This window comes from Lathyrus oleraceus, chromosome 5 (genome assembly GCF_024323335.1).
Source record: "Lathyrus oleraceus cultivar Zhongwan6 chromosome 5, CAAS_Psat_ZW6_1.0, whole genome shotgun sequence".
In the NCBI taxonomy this organism is placed as follows: Eukaryota; Viridiplantae; Streptophyta; class Magnoliopsida; order Fabales; family Fabaceae; genus Lathyrus; species Lathyrus oleraceus.
The window spans coordinates 42,776,883-42,785,386 of NC_066583.1; the positions used below are offsets into that span (position 1 = coordinate 42,776,883).

Genomic DNA, 8,504 nt, shown 5'->3' on the forward strand with positions numbered 1-8,504 from the left:
ATTTGGTGGAATATGCAAAATCAGTTGACACTCTAATGCCCACAAATGGAAACTTGGAAAAAGATGAAAATTGTAAGGATGTTGATGTCAAGAAGTATAGAGGTATCATTAGATATCTTCTATATCTTACTACATCTCGGTCAGACATTATATTTAGTGTGTGTGTGTATGCACTAGTTATCAATCGACTCCTAAGGAAACACATTTAAAATCCGTAAAATGCATCCTTAGATACCTTAGTGGTACATCTAAGTATGGGCTTTGGTATTCCAAGGGAAGCGATTGTAATTTGGTTGGTTATATCGATTATGATTTTTCCGATTGAAAATTGGATAGAAAAAGTACTAGTGGAACTTGCCACATGTTTTCAAACTCCTTAGTAAGTTGGCATAGCAAGAAACATGTTTCTGTTGCTTTGTCAACTGCCGAGGCAGAATACATCACAGCCGGTAGTTGTTGTGCTCAAATATTGTGGCTCAAACAATAACTACTTGATTTTGATATTAAACTACAACATATTCCTATATTGTGAAATAACGCTAGTGCTAATTAATCAAACCAAAAATTCATTGTTACACTCTCGCACTAAACATATTGAGATATGTCACCACTTTATATATAACCATGTTTAAAAATGAGATGTTGCATTTGAGTATGTTGATAGCAAAAATCAACTTGCAAATATCTTTACAAAACCTCTTGCGATTGAATCGTTTTTCAACAATCAAAGGGAATTAGGCATACTTGATATCTTAAATCTTGCCTAAATATGATTCGTTGCACGCTGATAAGTGCTTAAGGAAGAGTAGTAGAGCATAGAATTTTGGCACTTATAGGATCTACGAGATACAAATTCGTGATATTTCCAATATTTTATTGAGAATATGAAGCCAGGTAAAAGAATGAATACTTTTTTTATTGTTGTTGTGAATTTATGCAGGAAGAATCACCCAAATCAAGCCTAAACATCAAAATAACAAAACTGGCACTCTACAAGGGTGCTACAGTACAAAATAGCGAGCAAAAGAGATAAAATACGAGCATGGGCGCTACAAAACGCTACAGAAATCCTAATCCATCAATTTTCTAGTGAGGTCATGCTGCCAACATGCTTGTAGCGCAAGTGCGCTGCAACATAACTTTTTGCGCATAACACACTAAGGTGGTTTAAGTCCAAGTCTATTTGTAGAAGTCTTCAGAGTTAAGAAATGTGGGTGCGCTGTAACACAGTTTTTGGCGCTGTAACACGATCATGACACTTTGGAACAATTATAAATAGCTGCAACTCATTTCAGAAGAAGTATGTTGGGTAGTTGGAGAAACATCAGTAAAATAGGAACAAAAGTAAAGGACAAGTGAGAAAGGAGTTGGATACGCATCAGATTGTCGAGAAATAACATTTGATGCTCATTCATCTTCATTCTTCCATTTTGTACCAAGCTACCATGAGTAGCTAAATCTATTTCTTGTTGGGATTGGATGTAGTTCATCGTAACAATATGTATGTTTATTGATAATGGCGTTATATATAATCTATTTATGAACTAATATCGATGTTATCTTTGTTTCACTATTTAACTTTATAGATTGGAATTGATATTGAGAAATACGGTTCGAATCTTAATATAAGATAATCACCTGTTAGGTTTTAAATGCTAGACATAGATTTAGGTTTAACATTCACCACAAGTATCGATTCTTAATGCTACCTTATTACTTAATAGGTTGAGAAATCATCGATTAAACAATAAGGTTGAACTCTCATCATAAGTTTAGATATAAACTTTGTTTGTTAGCGATACGTGATGATATTGATGAATATCTAGATTTTGTATAATTGATCAGTAAACTACTTATTCAATCGGTGGATGAAATCCAATCCCGACAAGCTTTCTCATATTTAAAACTTCACTTATTATTTACCATTTTTAAATTACGTATTTTATGCAGAGAAACAAATTGACCACTTTTTAGTTAAAACTATATTAAACCGTTGAACGGTTGTGATATTGCATCAGTCCCTATGGATATGATACAAACAATACTTACTTTTGATATACTGAACATCAAAATGGCACAGTTTCCAAGGACTGGCGTTTAGATATTACAAGCATCATAACAGTTTTTATCATTTTAAGTTTGTGCATTTGTTAATACTGTATATATACTTCTATCCATCGTACTGCTAACTATTGCTTGCTAGATTTGTGATTTCTGTTTATGCGAGGTAAAACACCGATATATCAGTTACTTTTTGATCCCGAGATCAAAAGAACAGCCCAGAGAAATAAGAGACGGACCAAGAAGCATAAACAATTAGCCAAGCAAAGGAATTAACAAAAGAAAACTTCTACGTGAAATTCAACAACAACTCCAAAACCAGAAAAGATTTCTGAACCTGAAGGTAAAGTAGAAGTCCTCAACAACAACGGTAGGATGCCTTGTCACAATAGTCCATGACGGTTAACGCATCTCACCAACACTCATAACAACCGACAAACTGAAATGAAGACTGGATTGCTTCAAATCATTTATGCAAATTCTTTTTCAGGGGTTGACCATGAAGATCCATACACTAATCTCACCAAGTTTTATGAACTTGTCGGTACTCTTGGTGCATCCGAAGTTGAAGAAGAGGTAGTTTAAATGAGATTGTTCCCACATTCCCTGATAGGTAAAGGGAATGATTGGTATCTTGATCATCCAACTCAAGTCATGACCAACTAGAATGTCTTAGAAGAAAACTTTATGAACAAATTCTTCCCGTATAATAGATTCATTGATGCCAAGACATCAATCACCACATTTTCTCAAAGTGTAACCGAAACTCTTTGTGAAGCATGGGAGCGCTACACATCCATGTTGCGTAAGTGTCCTAATCATGAAGTTAAAGAGCTCACACAAATTCATATCTTTCAAAATGGACTTTAGCCGCAACCGATGGTTCTTCTTGATGCAACTGACGGTGATTCCTTGTTATCTAAAAGTGCAGAGAATGCAGTTTTTATTATCAACCGTATGGCTCTCAACGATCATCAGGTTCAGTATAACCTAGGTACAACTAAAGAAAGCCTGGAGTTTTGGAGTTAGGTGCAAATGACGCGCTCCTTGCACAAAATAAGCTTCTTACTCAAACAATGGAAGACTTAACCAAGAAACTATCCAAACTTCCACAATAACACAAATAAATGCAAGAGACATCGAGTAAACTTCAACAAGTAGCCTTTTGTGAGCTTTCATAGGTGACCATCCAACTTGTTTTTGCCCTCCGATTATGGCCAACACTATGAAACAAGTTTAGTGGTAAGGTAATCAAGTTCAACAACAAAGGTAAACAAGTTCAACAACAAAGGTCAACACTATACCAAGGTAATCAAAGCTATCAACGTGGAAACAACGACAATTATGGCCAAGGTTAGTGGCAAGATGTGAGATGATGCTTGTCGTGACTATATATAAAATATAGTCTATCGGGTACTTGAATGCAAGTGCACAGTCCAGTCGCTTTAGTTTTAAAAGATATCGATCCCACAGGGACCTATGGTCAAACTAGTGTTGCTAACATCACTATGTTTAGCTAATGGGATGATTAGTAGAAGTTCGGGGGCAAAATAATAAATCTAAGGGAAATTTAGTTTTAAGAAATAATTGATGGAAGGAATCAGTATGCAGCGCATTAATTGTTAGGGATTCGATAAGTCACCGGTGAATAGTTTAGATGCCAAATATCTCTCAGTAGAAAATATTTATTTAAAAGGCTTTGTCTCACACTCTCGTGATTGTTGATTCGGCCCATAGCTTTAAGTCAGAATGTACGCTCTCGCTGTCCCATTTGAAGTTAAAATTACTTTTTGAAAATAAATAAGTTCTAATTGCTTTTGAAGTGCTCTCGATGTTTTTAAACTCAATGCCTAATTTTTACTATCCAGCTCGAGCCTTGCGCTCTCGCGATTGTTGGTTCTCACCTTAGTTAATTTCCCACTCTCGTGGCAAAATCGTATTAAATAGCTTCTCACGCTTTGTGATAAAGTTAATTAAATTTAAATTAAAAACCTCAACCTAAAAGATTGTTTGAGAAAAAGAGTTTTCACCGATTATTATTAAATCCCATCAAATTAAATTGTTACATACCGATACTGGTAATTTAGCCGGACATGTTAAATAAAGCAACCACAGAGCATGAACAGATTAACATTGCGGTAAATATAATTATAATAATAACTGGGCAATAATAATAATTTAATAAAAACCTGGCAATCGAATTAACAGAGCACAACGAATCTTCGAGTACTTGAGCAGTCCTCCACAAGTCGGTAGGATTATGCTTCTTCAATATAATTGCTTACTAAATTAAATAAAGTGTAGTAGTTCCCCAGTGTAGGAAACTACTACTATGGCTAACTGGTAAACGGAAAGGAAAGGAGAAAAAGGAAATTCTAAAAAGAATGGCAAATGAACTAAGGCAACGGAAACAAAGTTGCTGAAAAGAAAATAACTAAAAAGCTAGAATGCTGTAAAAATTAATTGCAGAGCGTAAGTGTAGTTCCTCCAATTTTTCCAACTTTGGTCCTTTATATAATGCCTTGGTAGGTCTTGGCGATTGAGGAAATTAAGGAAGACTCGTTGAATGAGGAATCTTCGGGGGAGTCAAGCTATTGGAGAGAATTTAGGCACGTTTGGGTGCCTCTGGCTGACTGTTTCAAAGCGTAAAACTTGGCCGTGTGACGTTCGTCATGGGCCTGTGACGGTCGTCACAGGCTGGGTCGTGACAGTCGTCATGAAGCTTGTGACGGTCGTCACATCAACAAATTCTGCATTCTGGTTTTCTGCTTTTTCCTGTGCTCTCTCATCTGTTTCTTCTTCTTTTTCTTCCTTTTCTTCATTTTGCTCATTAATGCTTGGAGATTTAAATACCTGCAAAAACAACTCGAATACTTGCGGAATAATAAGGATATTTATTAAAATGGTATGATCTTTGAGTGTAAATCAAGGCAAATATCTGATGTATTTTCGCGTTATCAAACTCCCCTAAACTTGAATCTTTGCTTGTCCTCAAGCAAATACAATTTGAAAACAAAGTTAAACGCAAATACATTATCCATTCGTACGTGGTTGTCAGGTGGATTGTTAAATTTTTTTGTTATGCCAAAATGTGTATAAAGGATTGATAAGGACAAACAAAATTTTTTGTATTAGCTGAAAATACTAACAATAGAAACAAGTAGAGGAGTGATAAGAATTTCCTCCCACATTTAATCAATGCATTATCCTCAATGCGACAATATATAGAATAAAAAGAAAGAAACAAATGTCACTACTCGTTGTTACGTTGTTGGCTTCTGCATGCTCTGGCTCTTGCTCTTGCGCGCTCACCTTGATAACATGAAATAATATCACATTTTTGGACTCGATTTAATTAAATTATATTATTATTCACTTCAATTTATTTCATTTTATTCGATATTACTTGGTATTTTTCCTCTTATTTATCTCAGGTAGCTTATTTGAAGCACAAGTGAAAAAGGAAGAAAAAGAGGTGCAAAAAGAAATGAAGAGAAGCAAATTTCACCAAACGAAAGCCCAGCCCAAAAGTACTAGCGCTGAGCCTGTGACGAGCGCCACACATGGTGTGACGAGCGTCACGCCCTGCTGCCTTGTGTTACGAGCGTAACACATGGTGTGACGGACGTCACACCATTCTCCTATATTTTTGGCTTCAGAAGCGCAACAGAGGCACGTTGAAGCCTATTGTTACGCTTGACCTGGGAAACGTGAAGACCACTTTTACGGAAGGAGTTTTGGAAACCGTTACAAATGGGGACAATATAAATAGAACCAGGGAACAAACCCTGCGGGGGCTCTCTCCTTCGTGCTATATTTTTTCTTCCAGCTGTGCAAGCATACTTTACAGCATTATTTTTTTACAGTTTTTACTTTTCTTTGCAATTTCTATTTTCTTTTCCAGTCAATCTTTCAGCACTTAATTAATTTTTCACACAATAGTTTCTACACCGGAAACTATTGTGTATCTTTTACCGGATCTAACCTTACGTTAGACCCTAGGTTTTTATTCCTTCACTTTTATTTTCCTGTCCGATTGAAGAATTCAAGAACAAATCCAACCGGTCTGTGGTGGAGTGTTCAAGATTGCCATTAATTATTCAGGTTCTTTAATTATTGTTTGAATTCATATATGCCCTGCTTTATTGTTTATTTGCATTATTTGCCTGAGATGTTTCTATTTAAGCATGAGGATTGTTTAGATCTGTTTAGCATGTCTGGCTAATTTATTTAGGTATCGGTATGTAAAGTAAGCGGAATGAAGGAACCAAAACTAAGTTGATTTAATTACGCTTAAAAATAAAATCACTCTTTTTATGGTCTCAATTTACAGGTTTAATACCAAGGTTTTTGTACGAAAGTAAAAGACTAAAGAAGTTAAAATCAATAGAACGAAAGTTTGAGTTTTTAACTGGACAGTGTAATTTGGACATTAATTCTAGATCAGGGCGAAAGCAATTTTTAGAGTTAATTAAATTCTAATCTTTTTCAAAAAGTATTTTTAAAAGTTAAATTTGAGGACGAGAGTTAAGCATTTGAATTTAATTATATAATCTAAGTCAACAGAGCGAGAGTTTGAGACGAGGGTGTTTAAACGATTAGTATTTTCTTAAAAAGAGTTTCTATGGATTCTATTGTTTTCAAAAAGTGATTTTGGACTTAACAAATAAGTGACAGCTACGTTAATATAAAGTCATAGTCTATTCAACAGAGCGAGAGTTTGAGAAAAGACTTTTAATCAATAGTGTCCATTGAAAAGATTTATTTTAAAACCAAGAAACCAACGAAGCTTTGATTCCCTAATTACGACGAACTACATACCGATATCCGCTTAATTGATATTTAATTTAGATCTAGTCTTAGTTTTAACTTTTCCCCTGAAACAATCAAATTATCATCCGCCTTAGCTTTACGAAGTAACCTTAGAAAACAGTATATCGATTCATAAGTCCCTGTGGGATCGATATCTTTTAAAACTACGCGATAGAACTGTGCACTTGCAGTTTGTACCCCAATTCGACTCATAAAGTCGCGATCAAGTTTTTGGCGCCGTTGCCGGGGACTTTTGTTTAGTCGATATCGTAACTCTTCTGTTACGCTGTAGAGACTAAGGCAATTTTTTTTTCTTTTCTTTCTTTCGTTGATTTGTATGCCACACACTCGCTCACAAGGCGAGCCGTTTTACTTACAAATCAACAACATCGAACTATATCTCCGAGTCTTACGACGAATTCGGGAATATCGTGCTGCAAACAATCTCCCTCCTATCGAAGTGCCCGACCTCAAAAATCTTCTTCCTTCACCAATACCCGAGATGGCAGAACCAGCTCGTGCTCTTCGAGATTACGCCGCTCCATCGCAAGATGAGCCGCATTCGAGTATTGCTCCACCCGCAATCAAAGCAAACAACTTCGAACTTAAACCTTCTCTATTGCAGGCAGTGCAACAAAATCAATTCTCTGGAAATCCTACCGAGGATCCAAACCTTCATTTATCCGTATTTGTCCAATACGCTGATACTGTTAAAGCTAATGGTGTCACTTCAGAGGCAATTCGACTTCACCTTTTTCCTTTCTCGTTAAGAGATAAAGCTAGAAGATGGCTTCAGTCTCTTCCTTCCAACTCAGTTACCACATGGAACGAGTTGAAGAAAGTCTTCCTTGCCCGATATTTTCCTCCAAGCAAAACAGCTATGTTGAGAGCCCAGATAAATGGATTTAAACAGAAAGATAACGAGTCCCTTTTCGAAGCATGGGAAAGATACAAAGACATGATGAGACTTTGTCCACACCATGGTTTAGAGGACTGGTTAGTGATTCATACCTTCTATAATGGTCTCTTGTACAACACAAGGTTAATAATAGACGCCGCAGCAGGTGGTGCACTTATGGATAAACCTTATGCCGATGCTTATCAACTTATCAAAATCATGGCTCAAAATCATTATCAATGGGGAAGTGACCGAGTGTAACACCTCAAAATTTGCCCTCCTCTCTTGGGACTAGCATTAACATATTGCATATCATTTTAGGTCATTAGGCATTGCATATTGCATATCATGTGGTTACATTGTGCAAGTCATCCTCCCAAGTCTTGATCAGAAGATGAGGAAGTCAAAATGCAAGCTAGGGTTTTATTGACTGATCATTGGCCATCTGAGGATTGGGCTATGAATTGGGGTTTTGTGATTCTCAAAGGATATTGGTCTTCATCTTGATTACATTGATTCATCGTCATCATCATGGCTTGTCATCATCAAGTATTGAAGCTGATTCCTTGAGATTAGGGTTTTGACCATTGGTCAACCCTAATCTGTTGCATTGGGCCAGTCAGGGCATGATCAGGAGATGGGGTTTATGATGGATAGGGGGTTCATAATGTGATTATTTTGTGTTAATGGAAGCTAGGGTTTCATGCTTGAGTCATTTCATCAGGAGATTGGT

General features: G+C 36.3%; 1 non-coding gene across 1 annotated transcript; it reads right to left on the bottom strand.

Annotated features, from left to right (window-relative positions):
• Positions 1 to 7,753: 7,753 nt before the first annotated feature.
• On the bottom strand, positions 7,754 to 7,860 carry LOC127090160 (small nucleolar RNA R71). Its single transcript, XR_007791689.1, has one exon. It is a non-coding gene; the product is annotated as a small nucleolar RNA R71 (small nucleolar RNA).
• Between the last annotated feature and the right edge of the window lie 644 nt (positions 7,861 to 8,504).